Here is a 26,420-nt window from a genome sequence, read left to right as displayed (position 1 = left end):
CTCCTAGACAGGAATCTAGGACGAGAGGGCACGAGTTTAGATTAGAAGAAAAAAGATGTTGTTCATCTAGAAGAAAAAAATTCTTTACAGTCAGAAGGGTCCTGTGCTGCTCCGCTGCCCGGGTGACGCTGTTGGAGCTAGACGGATGAGTCAGTCTGTGGAACGCAGAGTGAACCAGGTGAGACACAAGCTATGCGGTCACCATGGTTTCATGATGCCTGTGACCGGAAGTGCAGCATCTGACGGCTTCCGGCTTGACGGATCCAGCGTGCAGAGACGCCGGGACCAGGTGAGTGATGGGGTATATGTAGGGGGGATTGTGTATGTGTGTAACTGCTGTAGGTGTCTGACGAAGGGGCTGTGCTCCCGAAAACGGCTGTTCATACCGTGAATACAGTTATGTTGTATTGATGAAAAGTCTCCTGAGTGCTCTTTCTGTTTGGAGTTTATATATATATATATATATATATATATAGGAGAGGAATCCGGTGGCCGGAGGGGGGGGAGCGGCACTCAATGGACGAAGTAAGTTCAGGAAAAGCAGCAACAACGTGCGGTCGCACGTTGTTGCTGCTTTTCCTGAACTTACTTCGTCCATTGAGTGCCGCTCCCCCCCCTCCGGCCACCGGATTCCTCTCCTGTATTGTAGCCGGTCAGGCTACTGAGAAGGCACCAGGGCAACTACCCGTACACTGTGGGAGTGCCGGATCATCACGCCATATATATATATATATATATATATATATATACACGAGTCAAGTTTGGCGGCACTCACGGCAATAATTTCAAGCAAACAGCAACGTGTAATACAACGTTTCAAAAAAACTTTAATTTTTCGTCATCAGGGTACAAAGACATAACTTACAACCTCACCTTATAAACCTGTGCTCCTGCCTCTCACCTGGTGAAATGAAAGGTTTTTCGAAACGTTGGATTACACGTTGCTGTTTGCTTGAAATTATTGCTGTGAGTGCCGCCAAACTCGACTCGTATACAGTGACCCCCAGATTGGAGGTATCATGGAGGGCACCGGCTGGACTTATTGGGGGACATTTACCAAAATGGATTCGTAGAAAAAGGTGTATTCGTAGGCAGAAATACACCTTTTTTTTACGAATTTGTATTTTCGGGATTTACAATCCCAAAAATACAACAATTCGTAGTCCTAAAGATGGGACATTCGTATTTGTATTTACAAATACGAATGTCTACACCATCGATAGGATACGACAGAAATCACCATTCAAAAGAATGGTGGTTTCTGATTTACTAAGCAGCCGTATGGATAATACGGCTGCTAAGTGGTGTGAAACACCCACGCAAATACGACAGGAAAATAGAACACCAAAAAAAAACGGCGTGGGGTCCCCCCCACAGCCGTAACCAGCACCAGGCTGACGGAGCCTGGAGCCGGTAATTAAAAATCAGGGAACCCGACAAATAGGGGTTCCCCGATTTTTAACAACCAGCCCCAGGCTCCTGCTCTGGGGCTGGTTCCCAAAATATGGGGGACAAAATGAGTAGGGGTCCCCCGTATTTTAAGAACCAGCCCCAGGCAAAACCAGCCAGCAGGGTAATGCCACAGCCGGGGGGAGACTTTTTATGCAAGTCCCCCCGGCCAAAGCATTAACCCTACCGACCAGTCAGCCTGGCCAGGGGCCCTGGGGGAGTGGGGACCCCCCCAATAAAGGGGTCCCCCCCCTCCAGGACTTACCTGACCAGGCTGAAGCCTGGTGCTGTCCTCGATGCCCCTGGGCGGTGGGCATCGAGCTGATAGTGGTGTAAAAAATAGAACAAACTATTGTTTTTTACTGTGGCACTACAAGTGCCAGCAAGCTGGGACTTGGAGAACCACAAGTCCCAGCCTGCTGGGAATTATAGGGCACGCTGGGTCTTGTAGTGCCACAGTAAAAAAAATAGTTACATAAAACACACTGACACCCATTTTAAATAAAAGTTGAATACACACATTACATACATACTGATACTTACCTTTCTTGATCCCGTAGGTAGCCCTGGTCCTGATGTCCTGTGTCGTCCTCCAGGTCCATGTCAGCTCCTGATTGGCCTGCTAGGCGGCCAATAGAATTCAGTCTGAGGAGAGGCGCCGAATATGAAACATCTCAGCATCTCTCCTCAGCGCGATGCAGAGACAGCGGAGACAGCGGGGACCGGCGACAGCTTCAACATTACCTGGATTACGTCGGATCAAGAGAAGACTTCTTCAGCGCAGGACCAGGTGAGTAGGATTTCCTTCCACAGCTCCAATATGGATTTCTTCGGACCCGGACACCGCCATGGACCTGGAGGACGACACGGACCGTCGACATGGACCTGGAGGACGACGCAGACAGCCGACATGGACCTGGAGGATGACACAGGACATCAGGACCAGGGCTACCTACGGGATCAAGAAAGGTAAGTATCAGTATGTATGTAATGTGTGTATTAAACTTTTATTTAAAATGGGTGTCAGTGTGTTTTATTTAACTATTTTTTTTACTGTGGCACTACAAGACCCAGCGGGCCCTTTAATGCCCAGCAGGCTGGGACTTGTGGTTCTCCAAGTCCCAGCTTGCTGGTGAGGCTTGCTGGCACTTGTAGTGCCACAGTAAAAAACAATAGTTTGTTCTATTTTTTACACCACTATCAGCTCGATGCCCACCGCCCAGGGGCATCGAGGACAGCACCAGGCTTCAGCCTGGTCAGGTAAGTCCTGGAGGGGGGGGACCCCTTTATTGGGGGGGTCCCCACTCCCCCAGGGCCCCTGGCCAGGCTGACTGGTCGGTAGGGTTAATGCTTTGGCCGGGGGGACTTGCATAAAAAGTCTCCCCCCGGCTGTGGCATTACCCTGCTGGCTGGTTTTGCCTGGGGCTGGTTCTTAAAATACGGGGAACCCCTACTCATTTTGTCCCCCGTATTTTGGGAACCAGCCCCAGAGCAGGAGCCTGGGGCTGGTTGTTAAAAATCAGGGAACCCCTATTTGTCGGGTTCCCTGATTTTTAATTACCGGCTCCAGGCTCTGTCAGCCTGGTGCTGGTTTCGGCTGTGGGGGGGACCCCACGCCTGTTTTTTTATTTTTTTTATTTATTTATTTATTTTTTACACCTTGCAGCCTGCACGGATCTGACTGATCCGTGCAGACTGCTACAAATAATTCGTATTAGCAGCCGTATATACGTATATTAGTAAATTCCCCCCATAAGGTCAATACGTGAGTGCCATCCACTACAGACATATATATATATATATATATATATACAGTATATATATATATATATATATATATATATGCAAAGCGTCAATCAAAGTAGCTAAAAAGGATTATGAAGAGCACATAGTCACTGAAAGCAAAACTAACCCCAAGAAGTTTTTCAAATACATCAATAGTAAACGTGTAATTAAGGACAACATAGGCCCACTAACCGATATCACTGGAAAAAAGTTTTACGGAGGATAAGGGAAAAGCAGAACTGTTTACTAAGGGAGAGAAGACTGTGGAACACACACATACCACAAATGGGATGAACAAGACGTAATATTGATATCTCTACCGAGGAAATAATATTGAGGCTCAGCAAAATCAAAACAAATAAATCACCTGGGCCAGATGGGATTCATCCTAGGGTACTAATAGAATTAAGGGAGGAATTAGCTTCCCCTCTACATTATATCTTTGATAATTCACTATCATCAGGAAAGGTACCAAAAGACTGGAGAATAGCAGAGGAAGTGCCATTATTCAATAAAGGAAAAAAGGAGGATCCCGATACTACTTACAGACCTGTTAGTTTAACATAATTAGTGGGTAAACTATTTGAAGGATTTTTTTAAAGTTAGTATACCGCAATATTTAGACCTTCATAGTTTACGCAGTAATAACCAGCATGGGTTCGTGAAAAATCATTCATGCTAAACTAATCTACTTGGTTTCTATGAAGAGGTTAGCAAAAACCTTGATAATGGAAACGCTGTAGATGTGATTTTCCTAGATTTTGCTAAAGCCTTCGACACCGTACCACACAAGAGGTTGATAAATAAAATGGAGGACCTGGGATTATGGGCTAATATCTGTAGATGGGTAGGGAACTGGCTGTGTAATAGAGAACAAAAAGTGATCATGAACAGTGCAGTTTCAAATATGATACCAGTACCCGCCACAGGGTTCGGTTCTAGGGCCTATTTTATTTAACATTTTTATTAACGATATGGGGTTACTCAGCAATTAATCCATCTTTTCAGACGATACAAAACTGAGTACACACAGACTGCAGAAAAAAAATTGATGGTGAGTTGCAAATGCATTTACATCTGGCCACTGTGAATTTTGCAAGCCATCCTCAGATTTCCATGGGGTGGGATTTCAGTTTATCTGGTCTAACTGATAGCAGGACCCTAACAAAAATTGGCCATCAATCGCTCAGGACTGAATAACCCCCTACAGTATGTTCATTTTGTGGGGAGTTCTGTTCCATATGTGCATTTGCACGCAGTAGCCCAATAGTAATTGTGCATAACAGAAAGTAAGTTCTACAAGTAAATAGTTAAATGTGCGATTTATCAGGTGCACCAGTCCCTACAGCCAAGGTTCACAACCCACACTGATTCAATGTTCAGTTAGGCAAACACTATGTGTATAGAGGGGATGAGATTAGATGGCTACCGTATATGAAAAAAAAACAGATCTTCAAATGATAGCCAAAAAACTATTTTTAATTGTAGCAGGATAAAAACATTAAAACAAATCCTATGCTTGTATGAAAAATTATGCAGCCAGTCTTTTCATATTCTAAAATCAGTGAGTCAATATAGTGTATAATAGTAGAAATGTTTCAAATACCTCCGCTTTTGTGCTGTGCTCAGGGCAGCTGAGAGGAATGCCGGGCCCCGGTAAAATGTTGTGGCGTGGCCTAAGTGTGGGAGGTGTGGCCACTTCCCACACTTAGGCCACACCTCCAAAATGTTTAGAGGAGGGTGAAAGAAAACTCTTAAAACTATAAACTCAGAAGCAGCAGCACACACCTACAGCAGGTGCTGTGCTGACAGTAGGCTCAGTATGAGCTCACACGCAGTCAGTGAGATGCTCATGCTGAGCCTGCTATCAGCACAGCACATGCTGTAGAAGTATGTGCTGCTGTTGCTACATGGGAGGGACAGAGGGGGAAGGGAGAGGTCAGACAAGGGCCCCTGCAGGGCCCCTCCAGCAAGCCTGGGCCCGGGTAATTAGAACCCCTCCCCCTTTGGCTGCCCTGGCTGTGCTCATTCTTCAAGCCGCACTTTTGAAAAAAGTGAAGCCGCACTGTCAATCATTCAGGCTCTCACTGCAAGCTGCGTCTCCCGGCTAATGCCATGGTCCCGACTTTTATCAGGGACACTGTCATTTAAAGTACTGTGCAATTGTAAAATGAAATGTCACGAAGGCAGAAAGAGCAGCAATAAGAGCCTTGAAGGAAAATGAATCCATTACCTTAAAATTTGCCGATAAAGACATCAAGATTGTGTTACTGAGTACAGAAAAATATGAAAAGAAATTATTAGAGATGTTGGGGGACACTCAGACCTATCTCCCCTTACACAAAGATCCCAGTGAAAATATTACAAATAATCTTTTCAGTTTAGTGGATAAACATTTTAACAAGGGAACCATTACTGAAAAAGAAAGGGACTTTATCAAAATTTATGACCCCATAATTCCTGTAATATACGGACTTCCAAAAATGCAGAGGATTCCCCCTTAAGACCATAACATTGAATGTATCCCAAGTGATAGATTTCCATCAACCCATTGCCCACAAGGGTAAAATCTATATAAAATACACTACCCAGGCATTTCTAGAATTAGACAAAATCAAGTGAGAAGAAGGAGATCTTTTAGTAATGGGAGCCGTGGGATCCCTGTACACAATAATTGCTCACTATAAAGGTTTGGAAGCAGGAAAACACTTTCTCATACAGGAATCCACCTCTAGTGGATTTTATGAATTTATCCTGGAAGGGATAGAGCTCATATTAAATATATATATATATATATATATATATATATATATACATACAAGTACAATCTGCGCAAAGTCAGCTACTATGAATTTAGAGGAGAGAAATCCGTCATCAGATGTATGGTGCTGCTCACTCCAATAAAGGCTTGTCTCAGCCTCAGGGTAAGGTGCATGTAGGAAGAAATAAGAAGGAGCGCACAATGAGTAAATCTTGAAACAATTTACTTAAAAAAGTGTAATATCTCACATACATAGTAGAAAGAAGCAATCAGCATAAAGATCACCGTGCGGGCACAGCACACTGCACTCTGGAAGCGGGAGAGCGACTCGGGCAGATGGTAACCAGACAGACAGCGGCGTCAGCGTATTCCACCGGGAGAGCTTAGACGGGACAGCGTACTCAATCCTGTACGTCAGAAGACCCCACCCCAACGCGTTTCGTCATAGGAGACTAAGTCGCCTCCTGACGAAGTCTCCTATGACGAAACGCGTTGGGGCGGGGTCTTCTGACGTACAGGATTGAGTACGCTGTCCCGTCTAAGCTCTCCCGGTGGAATACGCTGACGCCGCTGTCTGTCTGGTTACCATCTGCCCGAGTCGCTCTCCCGCTTCCAGAGTGCAGTGTGCTGTGCCCGCACGGTGATCTTTATGCTGATTGCTTCTTTCTACTATGTATGTGAGATATTACACTTTTTAAGTAAATTGTTTCAAGATTTACTCATTGTGCGCTCCTTCTTATTTCTTCATATATATATATATATATATATATATATATATATCCAAAGAATGACATGGACAACAGAAAGTATAGAGTGCGCTTGTACCACCAAATGGAATTACCACCAGTTTGTAATCATATACAATTCAATAACCCGATACAATGTGTAATAATAAAACCAAGATGCTTTATTTTTGTTTCAAAGACCACATCTGGACATTGTATCCTTTTCGGAATAGCGAAATCAGTAACTCGACGCGTTTCGTCTTGAAAAATACTTCATCAGGGGTTTTTACACTAAGTATGAATTTCAGGCGCTTAACATTGCGCGTAGAACCAATCAGGATTTGTAGGATGTAATGACCTTCCCCTCTGTGGGGTGGATTCCAAATATCCAAAGTGTCCCCTATTGGGGTCAAAAAAGTACACGATGTATCCTTTCTTATGCCCTTATTAGGTATGCAAGTACATGGAATCCTAATTTAAAAGTATCCTCTCATTAGTAAAAAGCTATAGGCGGGATCTGGGTGATGGAGATGGCCTGATCCACCGAGTCTGATTCACAAAATCAGAGGTTCAGCTGAAGAATAGGTAAGGTGCGTGTAGGTATCCGCAATATAAATTTCAACAGACAGCTCAATTTCTGATCTACGTGGAGATTGCTGAATAAAAGCTGTCTGCAGATGACTATATATATATATATGATATATATATATATTTTAAGGACACCTATTACCTGCAGCATTCCGGGACCACAATGGGCACATAAGTCGCACAGAGTTTTGTGAGCATATTCATGAGTAATTCTATGTTTGGGTCGAGCCCGATGTGGGTTTTGTGTCCTACCATCGCTACATAGACGATGTGATATTGGTATAGCAAGGGGGGAGAGAAGACTTGAACAAGTTTTGTGAACATGCAATGACTATGGGATTAAATTGACTTTTGATGTGAGCAACATTGCTGTGAACTTCTTAGACCTGACAATTTATGTAGAGGAAGGGAGGATCCACAAAAAGATGAAAAAAACCTATGTCACCAACTCATTAACCCTTTCAGGTGCAACATCTAGTAAACAACCCTAGCTCTAGTAGCAGATTCAATGGTGAGATACTTTAAAATAAGAACATTAACATCGTTCAACATTCACTGTAAATTTTTGAATATAAAATTAAATAAAATTGCAATTAATTTAAACCCTAATGCAGTGGTTCCCAAACTGTGTGCCTAGGCTCCCTGGGGTGCCTCTGGACACTTGCAGAGGTGCCTCGGGTTGGTGGACCAGGATAAATTAATATTATTTATGGTCAATGTACCAGGCAAAACCAGTGCTTGTCGCTGCCAATCATAATATATGTGGACAAACAGAAGCAAATCCTGTCCCTCACCACATAACTGTGACATATAAGAACAATGCACTTCATTTAATATATTTTTTCTGAATTTCTCGATAAGAAGCATTTTGCCTAGGGGTGCCTTGAAAATATTTTGATGCTTTAGGGTGCCGTGATTCAAAAAAGTTTGGGAACCCCTGCCCTAATGTTTGAAGTAAAAAAAAGGGTGGACAGCAATCACCACCTTAATTGGTTAGGATCCATTCAAGCCAGTCAGTTCCAAAGCATTAAGAAAAATTGCACCAGCGACAAGGTTTTTCACGAACAGGTTATTGATACAAAAAATCAGTTTATTAATAAAGGCCATAATGAAAAAGACCTCAATAGCATCCTAGAAAAAGGACAAGCGGCAGAATGGAAATATCTTTTAAATGGCAAACAGGAGAAAAATCATTCTAAACATGATTTCTCATACTCCTTTGTCACAGTTTACAATGACAAGTATAAAAATATGTCATATGCAAACATTGGAATGTATTAATGTCAGATCCCATTCTTAAACAATTACTACTGGAAAAAACACTCATGATTAGATTTACAAAAGGGCACAAAATTTAAGTAAACATATGTTAAAAAGTACAGCCACGCCAAAGATCTTGTGTAGCACGAATATATAAAACAATGGTTTCTTCCACTATGGACTGTGCATAGCATGCAGAAATTGTGCTAGCACAGAAGGTAGAAAAAATTATAATTTTCCTCTTGTTATACTAAAAAAGAATACAAAATAAAAAGCTTTGCTATATGTAACAGTAAAAAAGGTGGCACTCTCAAAAACATGGTTAAATGGTATTAAAACATCAAAGTGGAAAACGTGTCAGTATTACAGGTCAACAGTTTCGGAGCTTACGCTCCTTCCTCAGGACGACTGACTGCATAACTAAGTCAAAAATGTGAAGTGCAGAAAAAACAGATATGGGTAACAAACATGTTTAAATAAGCAAGCACAGTTACGTGATTAGTGACTGCGGCTGAACAGCGGGGCTGACATCCGACGTGATCTGCGCACATGACAACTGACGTCAGTCAGTTGCCCGGGTAACCCGCCGGCGTCTGCTCCGGCTATCAGACGGGAAGTGAAATGGTACAAAACAAGAGTGCGTGTACCAGCAACAAGTGTGGACACGCACATGTTAGTGGAATATGGCAAAGAGTATAGAGTAATCTTAAAGTGGCATAGTGCTGAAAAAGTTTTAAAAACGTTGTTTAAAAACAATGGAGCGGACTACTTGGGCAAATTTAACATATAGCTCATGTAACGTATGCAAAACAATATCACGTTAGTGTGATTTTACATGAGCCCTGAGGCAACTATATGCGCATTATGCTCATATCGAATAGTAAATTGCTATATACAAATTTAGATATACATAATTTATAGTTGGACTGGTATCGTCGTCTATATGAATTACATACTAGCAGGAAAATACTGTACCTGCTGTTATTTAAAGTACACTTGTACACCAAACATTGCACTATCATAACGATTTTTAGGTTAATCAAAAGAACCCTCTTTAAACACAAGATGAGGGTTTACTTAACTTTTAAAGGAATATATTCAAAGAAGTTTTTTTGTTTAGACCACGGGGGGCCACTGAGTCCAAGACATGGATCCAGTAGGTCTCCCGTTGCAGAAGTTTTTTTAACCTGTCACCTCCACGAATGGGTAAATGGACATGTTCGATAATGTGATGTCATAAACTGGCCAAGGTATGCTGATGTGCCTTGAAGTGGCACATCATGGCTACTCTGGACATCTCCAGGTGAATAACTACCTTACTCTCAGAAACCACTTTATAGTTTACTTATTCTTGCTAATCAGGTGTGTTATACCTACACTATGTGAACCACTAGCATCGGTACCAATTATTGTCCTGAATCAGGGTCTAGGACTCGTCCCGTGCACAGGGATTAACATACCATTCTCCCGGGAGATGTCTCTAAGTGGCAACCTGGCCTTCCTACGGATTAGTAGCCTGGGTCCCACCTTCGACAGGCTTTCCTACGGATCAGTAGCCTGGGTTAACACTAAGTTGGCTTTCCTACGGATCTGTCGCCTGTTTAGCTTACAATAGAATCCCTCCGTTCTATAATGGGCTAGAGGCTTGAAGATTCATCCGTCTGTACCTAGGGGAGGTGGGCTCTGAGTGTCCTCGCTAGGCCGGAGATGAAGGCACAGAAGTTCCCAGGTATTTACCTCTCTTTTGTGGGGTGCAGCTGGTAGGTCAGCCTCTGGTCGGTAGGGTGGCAAATTAGCCATGTGACCCTATCAGTAGATAGGTAGAGGGCATGATGGGCACTGGTTTTCTACTGGTGACCATTGGGGGTTTCACTGCTCCACTTCATTACTCAGGGCTTAGTCATGTGGGCCCCTCTTCACTTGGCCGGGTCTGTACAGTGCCCCCTAACTCCTACTGGACTCACTTGCACCGTCCCTTTAAAGCTGCCCCCTGGCATGTGTGGCCACTAAAGCCGGACTCACATTTGGCTGGCCACCGGATAGGGGAGCTGCTTCTCCCGCAGTTTGCAGGCGCCGGGTCCTTAGCTTGTGCTACTGCTGCCGTGGCCTCTGCCACGTGCATACGGGTCCTGCTGCCTCTTCGTATTGCCCTGTCACACCACAGTGCCGGATTGGGGAAGCACCTGCGCTAATTCCCTTGGAAGGGGACTCATCCGCCGCTCCAGACACTGCTGTGGGGCTGTGGGGGCCGTGCCGCTGCTCTGTCCATCGCATACAGGCAGGGAGCAGAGATCCATGTGCATTGCCTCAGCCGCCACTGCCACGATCCCTGCTTGCCTGTCACTCCTCATGTCATCCGTCACACTGAGTGCCGCTGACTTTGGAGCCCCGTGCCGCCCTCTGCGTTGGCGGTCACCTCTCCCCTTCCTCGCTCTTCCGGTGCCTACCTCACTTCCCTTCCCTGATTCTCGCGCCCATCTCCTGTCCAATCCCCACCGGGCCTGCTCCCTGCTCCCTGCCAGTCATCCGGGTGCATCCCGCCTCCTGCCTCTCGGTGCACGCAGCAATGGGGAGGGTAAGTAACCTCCTCTCTGTTTTGGGGCCAGAGTTGTATGCCCTGTTTGGTGGTACCTGCTGCAGGGTGCCACATATGTTAGTGGAATATGGCAACGAGTATAGAGTAATCTTAAAGTGGCATAGTGCTGAAATAGTTTTAAAAACGTTGTTTAAAAACAACGGAGCAGACTACTTGGGGCAAATTTAACATATAGCTCATGTAATGTATGCGATACAATATCACATTAGTGTGCTTTTACATGAGCCCTGAGGCAACTATATAGATCTCTCTTAATGCCAGTTTTGCTATGCAATATTATTGTTAACCCTCATCTTGTGTTTAAAGAGGGTTCTTATGACTAACCTAAAAATCGTTATGATAGTGCAATGTTTGGTGTACAAGTGTACTTTAAATAACAGCAGGTACAGTGTTTTCCTGCTAGTATGTAATTCATATAGACGACGATACCAGTCCAACTATAAATTATGTATATCTAAATGTACAGTATATAGCAATTTACTATTCAATATGAGCATAATGCGCATATAGTTGCATCAGGGCTCATGTAAAATCACACTAACGTGATATTGTTTCGCAAACATTACATGAGCTATATGTTAAAATTGCCCCAAGGTGTCCGCTCCATTGTTTTTAAACAACGTTTTTAAAACTTTTTCAGCACTATTCCACTTTAAGATTACTCTATACTCGTTGCCATATTCCACTAACATGTGCATGTCCACACTTGTTGCAGGTACACGCACTCTTGATTTGTACCATTTCACTCCGTCTGATAGCCGAAACAGACGCCGGCGGGTTACCCGGGCAACTGACTGACGTCAGTTGTCATGTGCGCAGACGCCATCGGAAGTCAGCCCCGCTGTTCAGCCGCAGTCACTAATCACGTAAGTGTGCTTGCTTATTTAAACATGTTTGCTACCCATATCTGTCAGTCAGTCGTCCTGAGGAAGGAGCGTAAGCTCCGAAACTGTTGAACTGTAATACTGACACGTTTTCCACTTTGATGTTTTAATACAATTTAACCACGTTCTTGAGAGTGCCGCCTCCTGTCTTCATTGATTTGAATAACGCTGCTATATTCTATTTTGTGGAAGGCACCTCTCCTCCAGTTGTTTGGATGTACCAAGTGCCGGTCCTCACATCCTTGTATATATATATATATCTCTTATATATTTGGCTACATCTGTCACTCATCCCCAGAGTGTGTCTATAACGCTGGGCGGGGTCACACACCACCCAGCCTTATAGACACACGCTAAATAGCCAAATATATATGAGACACAAAAACCCTGTACGCCACACACTTTACCCCTGCAAAACAACATCACGCTCCCGGACCCGATATGAGACACAAATGACACATTACGCAAATGCAGCCACATACGCTCCCAGACACTCTGCACCGGCTCCGGCGCTCAGGGCAGCCTCGCGTCATCACAAGTCTCGCGGGACACAGACTGTGCCGAGACAGACGTGCGCCCGCTGCCTTCTGCTCCACAAACTCTGCGCTCAGCCCCGCAAGCCGCTTTTAGCCTGCCCATGCTGCCTCGCACCCCTGCCTGCCTGCGCCCGCAGCCTGCCACCCCCGCTAGCCTGCGGACGCTGCCTGCCACACCATCCGGACCCACAATGAATGTGGCTGATGCCTGCCACCACCTGCCGCATGCACCCGCTGCCTGGCACCCCCTCCTGCCGCAAAACTACTCTGCCCGATGCCAGCCAACACCTCCCGCCTCAGCACCCTGCCTACCACCCCCTCCTGCCTCTGAACTACTGTAGACGATACCTGCCACCAGTGCCCGCTGTGGACACTAACAGCCCACTCACCTCTAACCTCGATGTCTGCCGACACCAACCCAGCACTATAACAACAACAGATAAAAGGTACTGTCAACACACAATTGTAACACCCCTTCCTTCATGCACACACCACACACACACACACACACACACACACACACACACACACACACACACACACACACACTTTCTTGCCACCACTATAACACCAACCCATGCACTTTACACCTACCTACACTTACAACACAGCTACCAACATCCATAACACAACATACCCCCACCCCACAACACCATACCACCACCGCTCCCATTAGTGCCCACAATTGCTTTGTTAACAATACATTTGTGCCACCTATGCATACCCGGATGGACGAAGGGACAGGGCTCCTAAAGGAGCCTCTCCTTGCGATGGACGGAGGCAGGAGGTGTGTGCATGCGCCGTTACGCTGTGAGACACACCACTTCCACAAAACACCCTCGCCCACTGCCATGTGTACCCAGAACCTACAATTGCCTATCCCCATCCCATAATTACCAACAGCCCCGCCTGCAACACCTCTAATTCCATTGTGAAATTCAAACATTTTGCAACAATGTATGACCTGCTGGACGCAGGGACACGGCTCCTAAAGGATCCTGTCCGTGTAATGGGCGGAGCCTCAGTTTCGCCACATGCGCCCTTATGTGCTGACCCACCTACCTCCCCCAAACTCACTCAACACACTGCCCCTCGCACACTAACATGTGTACCCCTAGCCTCAAAGCTATCTTTCAACCACTATAGCAGCAACACCTACACTCTACAGCCAGGAAAACTAGCATACACCAACCCACCAAAGTCACCCACCCAACACATCACTTCCCAATAACACTATCGCCCCTATCTACATATTTTCAAACACACACTCTGTTACCAACACTATAACAAACACCACACCACTCTACAGCTACACAAATAATCTAACACAAAAAAATAACACATTCGGCAAACACAAAAAGAACTTACACCCCCAACACCATCACACACCCACAACAAATTGACCCCACTACCAATATCTTGACACCACTATATCAACACCCCCTGCACTCCACACCTACAACAACTACCCAACACAACCCTTCACACCTACACTATCCACCCCACACACCAAAGTCAAAGCACACTCACTATCTTTGCACCACTATACCAATAACGCATCCACTCTATATCTATCGGTCTAAAATAAAAAAACACGTGCCCAACATCCCTAAAAACACAACTCTTAACACACAACCCCACCACAACCTACAAACACACACACTCTCTTTACACCACTATTGCACAAACGCAGACACTGTACACCTATGCAAGATATGCATCACAACACTCACTATCTAACACACCTTCTATAGTACAACAATTAGACCCTACTTTAACACGCTAACAAACACTTGGAACACGCTCACACGACAACTAGCATTAACGCTCATTTACACAACACTAGCAACTCACATAACACTTCTCTTACCCCCCACACCTCCATTTCCCACACACACCTACTTACATACAATAAATTATACAGACATACACCCAACTAACTACAAATACAAAAATAACAAAACCATCATACACACAACACCGTTACAACATTCTTTTCATTTATAACACACTATCAACACACATCACCCCTTACACTTACAACTACTGCACAACCACCTCATCCACCAAAAAAATACACACACACCACACATTTCTCAACATCTTTACAAATACATTACTAACATCCACACTACAAATATACATCACTATTCTTCAAATATAACACTTTACAAAGTAACATTTAATAACTATGTACACCCACCAATTGAATCTCTTTTCTATATTTCTTAAACAAACCACACCTACACCGAAATCATTAACACAAGCTCACTAACATAAATCACATACACTTTACTATCCACCATTCGTGCAACTTCTAGAATTAACCACAACACACCTACATCTACTATACTCCTAATACAACACAGCATCTTGACATAACACAACCAAAATTAAGTTTAAGTCTCCTTTATGTACATCATTAGCTACGATTACAATCACTATCTTGCTAAACCACTCCACCACACAACCAAACAATATACTCCACACATTCAACACACACACAACAAAACACACCACTATTACACACTACAAACTCACTCAAACACACTTCACACACACCCACACATTAGACACTTCAAACACACATGTACAAGAGTACTATAAACTCACCATACACCTAATCAAACACCCACTACTCTACTACACTTTATATACACACAGACAAACACACTTTTCAATATATACAATCACTGCATCTACAGTCTCTCTACAAATAAATATGGTGTGCTTACACACCTACTACTGCCCCCACTACAAGCACACAATGTAAGAGACTTTACACACACACACACACACACACACACACACACACACACACACTCCACTGCAGCACTCAATACTGAACTTATCAAATACATCTCTCAATTACTACCACTATACTGTTATAACACCACACACACACACACTTCCATTCACACACACATCCCTTATACATACACACACACACGCCCTAATCACACAACACAATACACAACTAACAAGACCCTCACACACACACACACAACACCTTTACAGCACACTTTTACATGTACACCACCACTACAAACACTTTATTTAGATCCCTCACAACATAAACCAAAACAAACAAAAACACACACTATAACACATTACACATAACACAGACACTAAAACACAATTATTACAGTACTAATCAATGCATCAACATTCTTTACACAGAAATCTTAAGTCTTCCTTCACAGCTACTACAGCTGCAGCTAAAAACAAAAAAAACAAGACCTGCTACAAAATAATCCACTGCAGCACTGAATACTGAACTTTACTACTACTACTACTACTACTTCTACAAACTACAGCACAAGCCACAAAACCACGGTAATACCATTACTATTTTAACCATCCACATACTACAACACTGGATACGCTCACATCACCTCACTTACAGTTCTTTTATAACACACTATTAACACACAACACGACACACACTTACAACTAATGCACACCCACCTCATCCACATCAACACTTACACACACAGCCCACTCACGTTGATACATAATACAACTACATTACTAACATACAAAATACTAATAGACACCCCTCTTCCAAACAAAACATTCACAAAATAATTACATTTCACTACTATCTATCCACAACATTTTGGATAGTCTTGCAACTTTATAACTACATGACCTACACCAAATAAATCCACATCCACATTACCTCAGACGCTCACATCAATACCTACGATACACACCTAACTATCCACCATTAGTGTTACTTATGCTATTCAACACAACACACCGGCATCTACTATACTCCAAATACAATACACCAACTTTCATTAAGACATCCACACTAAACTAAAATGCTTCCCTACTTCATGTACGTTATTTAACACAATTCAACACACTATATTGGCCAAAAAAAAAAAACACACACACACAACACTCTTTTTTTGGACACTCCAGACATCCAAAACACACCCTACTAACTCTATCTACACCCTACATTACACCACTAACAATACCCTCAAATTAACTATTAATTCTGACTTTCTTACAAGAGCAACACAAAAAAATGCATACTCTTCACACACATTACCCAAGACCATGGGTCCTCAAACTGTGGCCCTCCAGATGTTGAAAAACTACAAATCCCAGCATGCCTTGCCACAGTTTTAACACTCCTTTATAGCAAAACTGTGGCAAGGCATGCTGGGATTTGTAGTTTCACAACATCTGGAGGGCCGCAGTTTGAGGACCCATGCCCAAGACGCTCACAAACATTAATAACATACACACTTCACTATCCACCATCACTGCTACTTATGCTATCAAACACAGCATATCTGCTTCTACTCAGCTCATAATACAACACACCATATTTACATTATGACACATCCACAGAACACTACATTACTTCTCTCCTTTATATGCATAATAGCAATTTAGCACTATATTACTACACCACTCAACCACACACAAATAATATACAACACACATACAAAACACACACACCTAAATACACCCAAACACCCACTGCACCGCTCAATACTTCACTTAACAACTAAATCTCTCAACGACAGCACTAACCAATAAAGGTCACTTACACATTCCATTAAACATTACTCTTTTCACACTACTCATACTACACTACATACATTTTAATCACATCCCTTAGACTCCTTTTCAAAAACACTATCAACACACACCACACATACACTTACAAATACTGCACACGCATCTCATTAACAACAATACTACATGCACACACAACACTCTACAATACATAATACAACAACGTTGCGAACATTGGCGGTTAGTCTCACTCGGAAAGCCACAATCACTCTGTAATGGACTAAACCATATCCACTGCAGCTGGCCCTCATGTAACATGTACAGAGAGAGTTTGATTTGGCTGGGACTGTACTTCAAATTGATATCAGTGTAACAAAACAACAGGCAGTCTTTACCCTGCACATAAACTATACAACACCCAATTGAAACTCTCTCTGCACGTTACATCAGTCCCACCTGCAGTGCACATGGTTTTGTCCATTACACACTAACAATAACCACCATACTCAAAAAGGTATGTATTCCTCTAGCCTACAACTCATGCACTACTTACTACAAGGTCCATACAATACACAGACGCTTACTCGACGGTGTGAAGAGCGCCCGTAGGGCGCGATGAATCACCTAGTATATATATATATATATATATACAAGGATGTGAGGACCGGCACTTCGCAGCTGTTCGGACGAAGCCGCACTTTGAGGGGGCGGGGGGGGGGGGGGGGGGGCGGTCGTTCGCCGGGTGGGGTTTGGTGGACTTGTGAATCAACCAGAATAACCCACTAAGTCCATTGGGATGTCTTTTACATGAGTATAATGAAGAAACAAAGTACAAAGTGTGTATTCCTTTTAAACACCGATGAGAAGAACCCATTTAACAGTTCTGCTTTTCCTTTATCCTCTGTTAAACTTTTACCATCAATATCGGTTAATGGGCCTAGGTTCTCTTCAATTATTTGCTTACTATTTATGCAAATGAGAAACTTCTTGGGGTTAGTTTTGCTTTCAGTGGCTATGCGCTCTTCATTTTCCCTTTTAGCTACTTTGATTACCTCTTTCCAAATTTTGTTTGATTCTTTGTACTTGTTGAACGCCTCCTCATTTACATTATTTTTATAGAATTTAAATATTCATATTTTGTCCAACCATGATGGCTTTTTTTATTGAATTTACCCTTATTGACTTTTAGAATGTATTTAATAGTTACAGATTCGAGCAAATTTTTTTGTGTATCCCACATTTCCGAATGCATTCTTCCCCTTAAATACCTCTTCCCACTCAAATCCTTTTAGAGCTTCCCTGAATAATTCGAAGTTAGCTTTTCTGAAGTTTAATATTTTAGCCAGTCCTGTATATTGTAGTTTACAGAAGTTGATTTCCAGTGAAACCATGTTGTGGTCACTGTTCCCTAGATGTTCAATTACTTTGGTGTTTGAAACGGTTAATACTAAATCCAATAGTGCCTCATTACCAGTTGGAGCTTCTACCGTTTGTGTGATAAACTGATCTTTGAGTAGGCTTAGAAACCCACTGCTTTTTTCTTATTTACGTCTCATTTTTCCAATCAATGTCTGGTAAATTAAAATCCCCCATTATTAATACCTGTCCCTGATCTGACTATTTATTTATTTGGTTTAAAAGTAGAGACTCATCCCTATCGTTCACGTTTGGCGCAGTGGCGTAACTATGGAGGGTGCAGGGGATGCAGCTGCTATGGGGCCCGGCCGATTGGGGGGCCCGGCAGCCCAGCAGGCAATCCCCTGCACCCTGTACCTGTAATTTATATAGGTGGTTAGGTTACTGTGATGTTGCCGCACGTGGAGCTTCACTTCCGGGGTAGAGGAGCGAGTCGAGCGACACTGGGAAATTACCTCCAGGAGTCCTGGACTGTGCGTGCTCTCAGCACAGGGTTTGCGGCTACCTAAAATAGAGAGACTCACGAGAGGATGATGTCCTCGTCTTGCGAGTCCTCCAGAGGTAGCTCCGCAGCGGAGCAGCTAGCGGGTGGATCGGCATCCACTGAGAAGACCCGGTGACCTCATCCATCACTGCAGTGTGGTCTGCAGCAGGAATGTCGACATCCCGGTGAGCACATCACTAAGCCTCCTACATCTCTGCAGCGCCGTGCGGGCAGTAGACAGTGTCACACCACTGATGGTTGAGGGAAGAGAACACCAAATATGTAACTGTTAGCAGAGGCCCGCGGCTGGGGATGTCTGCAGTTTGGGCTGTGCAGAAGCAGGCAGGGACACACTGTATAACCCCCAGCACACAGACTTTTTACTCTTCTCGCTTGGCTCCTCTTCATAGTACTGCAGAAGCGCACTGGTCCTCCATGCCCCCTCTGTCTCAATGCTCCCATTTACCTTTGTGCCCCCTCTGCCCATGTCTCTGTGCCCCCTCTGACCATGTCTCTGTGCCTCCTCTGCCCATGTCTGTGCCCCCTTTGCCCATGTCTCCGTGCCCCTTCTTCCCATGTTTCCATGCCAATTCTGGCTATCTTCGTGCCCTCTATGCCTGTCTCAGTGCCCCCTGTCTCTATGTCATGCCACCCTCTGCCTCATGCCCCTTCTTCCTCTGTCTTCATGTCCCACCTATCTCTATGCCCCTTCAGTCTCTGTCTTCAAGCCCCCTCTGCCCATGCCCTCTATGACCTCTTGCCCCCTCTGCCTTTGTCTCTGTGCCCCTTTTTCCTCTGTCTGCCCCTCCTGCCTGCCTTTATTTCCCCTTTGCCTCTCTCTAGCTCTGCGTCCTCATTGCCTCTCTTTGGGCAGGATACACTAATGTGAAAATGCAGTAAAACCCTGTTATCTGGGTTTTTAACGAGGCTGAAGTTGGCTTCTTATTCGGCCAGCTTCTTATTCGAGCTTCAGCTTCTTATTCGAGCTCCAGCTTCTTATTCAGAACAATCACTTTTACAAGGGTTAATAAATCATGGACCACAAATTTCACTGCAGAAATCAACACAGGGGGGTTGCCTACATATGACCCACTTGCAATTTCTTTTGACCAACAATGATTTGGGCAGAAAATGGGCACAAAAATGGGCATGGGTCCCAGATATCATTTTGAATAAGTAGCTGGTGTCCTGCAAGGGTTAAACAGCGTTGGTCAAAATATATTACACTGGAAACCCGCACAGGGGGGTCACTTACATATGACCCACTTGCCATTTCTTTTGACCAACAAGGATTTGGGCAGAAATAGGGCAGTAAAGTGGGCATGGGTCCCAGAATCATCATTTTGAATAAGTAGCTGGTGTTCTGCAAGGGTTAAAAAGCGTTGGTCAACAAATATTACACTGGAAACCCGAACAGGGGGGTCACTAACATATGACCCACTTGCCATTTCTTTTGACCAACAAGGATTTGGGCAGAAATAGGGCAGTAAAGTGGGCATGGGTCCCAGAATCATCATTTTGAATAAGTAGCTGGTGTCCTGCAAGGGTTAAACAGCGTTGGTCAAAAAATATTACACTGGAAACCCGCAAAGGGGGGTCACTTACATATGACCCACTTGTCATTTCTTTTGACCAACAAGGATTTGGGCAGAAAATGGGCACAAAAATGGGCATGGGTCCCAGAATCATCATTTTGAATAAGTAGCTGGTGTTCTGCAAGGGTTAAACAGCGTTGGTCAAAAAATGTTACACTTGTAATCCACACAGGGGGGTCACTTACATATGACCCACTTGGCATTTCTTTTGACCAACAAGGATTTGGGCAGAAATAGGGCAGTAAAGTGGGCATGGGTCACAGATGTCATTATTTTGAATAAGTAGCTGGTGTCCTGCAAGGGTTAAACAGTGTTGGCCAAAACATATTACACTTGAAACCCACACAGGGGGGGTTGCCTACATATGACCCACTTGCAATTTCTTTTGACCAACAATGATTTGGGCAGAAAATGGGCACAAAAATGGGCATGGGTCCCAGATATCATTTTGAATAAGTAGCTGGTGTCCTGCAAGGGTTAAACAGCGTTGGTCAAAATATATTACACTGGAAACCCGCACAGGGGGGTTACTTACATATGACCCACTTGCCATTTCTTTTGACCAACAAGGATTTGGGCAGTAATAGGGCAGTAAAGTGGGCATGGGTCACAGATGTAATCATTTTGAATAAGTAGCTGGTGTCCTGCAAGTGTTAAACAGCGTTGGTCAAAAAATTTTACACTTGGAATCCACACAGGGGGGTCAGATACATATGACCCACTTGCCATTTCTTTTGACCAACAAGGATTTGGGCAGAAATAGGGCAGTAAAGTGGGCATGGGTCCCAGAATCATCATTTTGAATAAGTAGCTGGTGTTCTGCAAGGGTTAAAAAGCGTTGGTCAACAAATATTACACTGGAAACCCGAACAGGGGGGTCACTTACATATGACCCACTTGCCATTTCTTTTGAACAACAAGGATTTGGGCAGAAATAGGGCAGTAAAGTGGGCATGGGTCCCAGAATCATCATTTTGAATAAGTAGCTGGTGTCCTGCAAGGGTTAAACAGCGTTGGTCAAAAAATATTACACTGGAAACCCGCACAGGGGGGTCACTTACATATGACCCACTTGTCATTTCTTTTGACCAACAAGGATTTGGGCAGAAAATGGGCACAAAAATGGGCATGGGTCCCAGAATCATCATTTTGAATAAGTAGCTGGTGTTCTGCAAGGGTTAAACAGCGTTGGTCAAAAAATATTACACTGGAAACCCGCACAGGGGGGTCACTTACATATGACCCACTTGCCATTTCTTTTGACCAACAAGGATTTGGGCAGTAATAGGGCAGTAAAGTGGGCATGGGTCACAGATGTCATCATTTTGAATAAGTAGCTGGTGTCCTGCATGGGTTAAACAGTGTTGGTCAAACATATTACACTTGAAACCCACACAGGGGGGTTGCCTACATATGACCCACTTGCAATTTCTTTTGACCAACAATGATTTGGGCAGAAAATGGGCACAAAAATGGGCATGGGTCCCAGATATCATTTTGAATAAGTAGCTGGTGTTCTGCAAGGGTTAAACAGCGTTGGTCAAAAAATGTTACACTTGGAATCCACACAGGGGGGTCAGATACATATGACCCACTTGCCATTTCTTTTGACCAACAAGGATTTGGGCAGTAATAGGGCAGTAAAGTGGGCATGGGTCACAGATGTCATTATTTTGAATAAGTAGTTGGTGTCCTGCAAGGGTTAAACAGTGTTGGTCAAAACATATTACACTTGAAACTCACACAGGGGGGTTGCCTACATATGACCCACTTGCAATTTCTTTTGACCAACAATGATTTGGGCAGAAAATGGGCACAAAATGGGCATGGGTCCCAGATATCATTTTGAATAAGTAGCTGGTGTCCTGCAAGGGTTAAACAGCGTTGGTCAAAAAATATTACACTGGAAACCCGCACAGGGGGGTCACTTACATATGACCCACTTGCCATTTCTTTTGACCAACAAGGATTTGGGCATAAATAGGGCACTAAAGTGGGCATGGGTCCCAGAATCATCATTTTGAATAAGTAGCTGGTGTTCTGCAAGGGTTAAACAGCGTTGGTCAACAAATTTTACACTGGAAACCCGCACAGGGGGGTCACTTACATATGACCCACTTGCCATTTCTTTTGACCAACAAGGATTTGGGCAGAAATAGGGCAGTAAAGTGGGCATGGGTCCCAGAATCATCATTTTAAATAAGTAGCTGGTGTCCTGCAAGGGTTAAACAGCGTTGGTCAAAAAATATTACACTGGAAACCCGCACAGGGGGGTCACTTACATATGACCCACTTGCCATTTCTTTTGACCAACAAGGATTTGGGCAGAAATAGGGCACTAAAGTGGGCATGGGTCCCAGAATCATCATTTTGAATAAGTAGCTGGTGTCCTGCATGGGTTAACAGCGTTGGTCAAAAAATGTTACACTTGGAATCCACACAGGGGGGTCAGATACATATGACCCACTTGCCATTTCTTTTGACCAACAAGGATTTGGGCAGAAATAGGGCAGTAAAGTGGGCATGGGTCCCAGAATCATCATTTTGAATAAGTAGCTGGTGTCCTGCAAGGATTAAACAGTGTTGGTCAAAACATATTACACTTCAAACCCACACAGGGAGGTTGCCTACATATGACCCACTTGCAATTTCTTTTGACCAACAATGATTTGGGCAGAAAATGGGCACAAAAATGGGCATGGGTCCCAGATATCATTTTGAATAAGTAGCTGGTGTCCTGCAAGGGTTAAACAGCGTTGGTCAAAAAATATTACACTGGAAACCCGCACAGGGGGGTCACTTACATATGACCCATTTGCCATTTCTTTTGACCAACAAGGATTTGGGCAGTAATAGGGCAGTAAAGTGGGCATGGGTCACAGATGTCATCATTTTGAATAAGTAGCTGGTGTCCTGCAAGGGTTAAACAGTGTTGGTCAAAACATATTACACTTGAAACCCACACAGGGGGGTTGCCTACATATGACCCACTTGCAATTTCTTTTGACCAACAATGATTTGGGCAGAAAATGGGCACAAAAATGGGCATGGGTCCCAGAATCATCATTTTGAATAAGTAGCTGGTGTTCTGCAAGGGTTAAACAGCGTTGGTCAAAAAATGTTACACTTGGAATCCACACAGGGGGGTCAGATACATATGACCCACTTGCCATTTCTTTTGACCAACAAGGATTTGGGCAGTAATAGGGCAGTAAAGTGGGCATGGGTCACAGATGTCATTATTTTGAATAAGTAGCTGGTGTCCTGCAAGGGTTAAACAGTGTTGGTCAAAACATATTACACTTGAAACCCACACAGGGGGGTTGCCTACATATGACCCACTTGCAATTTCTTTTGACCAACAATGATTTGGGCAGAAAATGGGCACAAAAATGGGCATGGGTCCCAGATATCATTTTGAATAAGTAGCTGGTGTCCTGCAAGGGTTAAACAGCGTTGGTCAACAAATATTACACTGGAAACCCGCACAGGGGGGTCACTTACATATGACCCACTTGCCATTTCTTTTGACCAACAAGGATTTGGGCAGAAATAGGGCAGTAAAGTGGGCATGGGTCCCAGAATCATCATTTTGAATAAGTAGCTGGTGTCCTGCAAGGGTTAAACAGCGTTGGTCAAAAAATATTACACTGGAAACCCGCACAGGGGGGTCACTTACATATGACCCACTTGCCATTTCTTTTGACCAACAAGGATTTGGGCAGAAATAGGGCACTAAAGTGGGCATGGGTCCCAGAATCATCATTTTGAATAAGTAGCTGGTGTCCTGCATGGGTTAACAGCGTTGGTCAAAAAATGTTACACTTGGAATCCACACAGGGGGGTCAGATACATATGACCCACTTGCCATTTCTTTTGACCAACAAGGATTTGGGCAGAAATAGGGCAGTAAAGTGGGCATGGGTCCCAGAATCATCATTTTGAATAAGTAGCTGGTGTCCTGCAAGGATTAAACAGTGTTGGTCAAAACATATTACACTTCAAACCCACACAGGGAGGTTGCCTACATATGACCCACTTGCAATTTCTTTTGACCAACAATGATTTGGGCAGAAAATGGGCACAAAAATGGGCATGGGTCCCAGAATCATCATTTTGAGTAAGTACCTGGTGTTCTACAAGGGTTAAACAGCGTTGGTCAAAAAATGTTACACTTGGAATCCACACAGGGGGGTCAGATACATATGACACACTTGCCATTTCTTTTGACCAACAAGGATTTGGGCAGAAATAGGGCAGTAAAGTGGGCATGGGTCACAGATGTCATTATTTTGAATAAGTAGCTGGTGTCCTGCAAGGGTTAAACAGTGTTGGTCAAAACATATTACACTTGAAACCCACACAGGGGGGTTGCCTACATATGACCCACTTGCAATTTCTTTTGACCAACAATGATTTGGGCAGAAAATGGGCACAAAAATGGGCATGGGTCCCAGATATCATTTTGAATAAGTAGCTGGTGTTCTGCAAGGGTTAAACAGCGTTGGTCAAAAAATGTTACACTTGGAATCCACACAGGGGGGTCAGATACATATAACCCACTTACCAGTTCTTTTGACCAACAAGGATTTGGGCAGAAATAGGGCAGTAAAGTGGGCATGGGTCACAGATGTCATTATTTTGAATAAGTTGCTGGTGTCCTGCAAGGGTTAAACAGTGTTGGTCAAAACATATTACACTTGAAACCCACACAGGGGGGTTGCCTACATATGACCCACTTGCCATTTCTTTTGACCAACAATGATTTGGGCAGAAAATGGGCACAAAAATGGGCATGGGTCCCAGATATCATTTTGAATAAGTAGCTGGTGTCCTGCAAGGGTTAAACAGCGTTGGTCAAAAAATATTACACTGGAAACCCGCACAGGGGGGTCACTTACATATGACCCACTTGCCATTTCTTTTGACCAACAAGGATTTGGGCAGTTATAGGGAAGTAAAGTGGGCATGGGTCACAGATGTCATCATTTTGAATAAGTAGCTGGTGTCCTGCAAGGGTTAAACAGTGTTGGTCAAAACACATTACACTTGAAACCCACACAGGGGGGTTGCCTACATATGACCCACTTGCAATTTCTTTTGACCAACAATGATTTGGGCAGAAAATGAGCACAAAAATGGGCATGGGTCCCAGAATCATCATTTTGAATAAGTAGCTGGTGTTCTGCAAGGGTTAAACAGCGTTGGTCAAAAAATGTTACACTTGGAATCCACACAGGGGGGTCAGATACATATGACCCACTTGCCATTTCTTTTGACCAACAAGGATTTGGGCAGAAATAGGGCAGTAAAGTGGGCATGGGTCCCAGAATCATCATTTTGAATAAGTAGCTGGTGTCCTGCAAGGATTAAACAGTGTTGGTCAAAACATATTACACTTGAAACCCACACAGGGAGGTTGCCTACATATGACCCACTTGCAATTTCTTTTGACCAACAATGATTTGGGCAGAAAATGGGCACAAAAATGGGCATGGGTACCAGATATCATTTTGAATAAGTAGCTGGTGTCCTGCAAGGGTTAAACAGCGTTGGTCAAAAAATATTACACTGGAAACCCGCACAGGGGGGTCACTTACATATGACCCATTTGCCATTTATTTTGACCAACAAGGATTTGGGCAGTAATAGGGCAGTAAAGTGGGCATGGGTCACAGATGTCATCATTTTGAATAAGTAGCTGGTGTCCTGCAAGGGTTAAACAGTGTTGGTCAAAACATATTACACTTGAAACCCACACAGGGGGGTTGCCTACATATGACCCACTTGCAATTTCTTTTG

At 43.8% G+C, this 26,420-nt stretch overlaps 1 long non-coding RNA gene across 2 annotated transcripts in view; it reads left to right on the top strand.

Annotated features, from left to right (window-relative positions):
* The first annotated feature begins 11,984 nt into the window (after positions 1 to 11,984).
* The window catches only part of LOC146057535 (uncharacterized), a 131,417-nt gene continuing 116,981 nt past the window's right edge, over positions 11,985 to 26,420 (top strand). For both annotated transcript variants that reach the window (XR_014469743.1, XR_014469742.1), the window contains exon 1: positions 11,985 to 12,030. This is a non-coding gene — a long non-coding RNA (uncharacterized LOC146057535). The remainder of the gene's footprint in view (positions 12,031 to 26,420) is intronic.

The sequence above is a fragment of the Crinia signifera genome, chromosome 2 (genome assembly GCF_055691185.1).
Source record: "Crinia signifera chromosome 2, ASM5569118v1, whole genome shotgun sequence".
NCBI lineage: Eukaryota > Metazoa > Chordata > Amphibia > Anura > Myobatrachidae > Crinia > Crinia signifera.
This window is presented reverse-complemented; position numbering and strand designations above follow the sequence as displayed.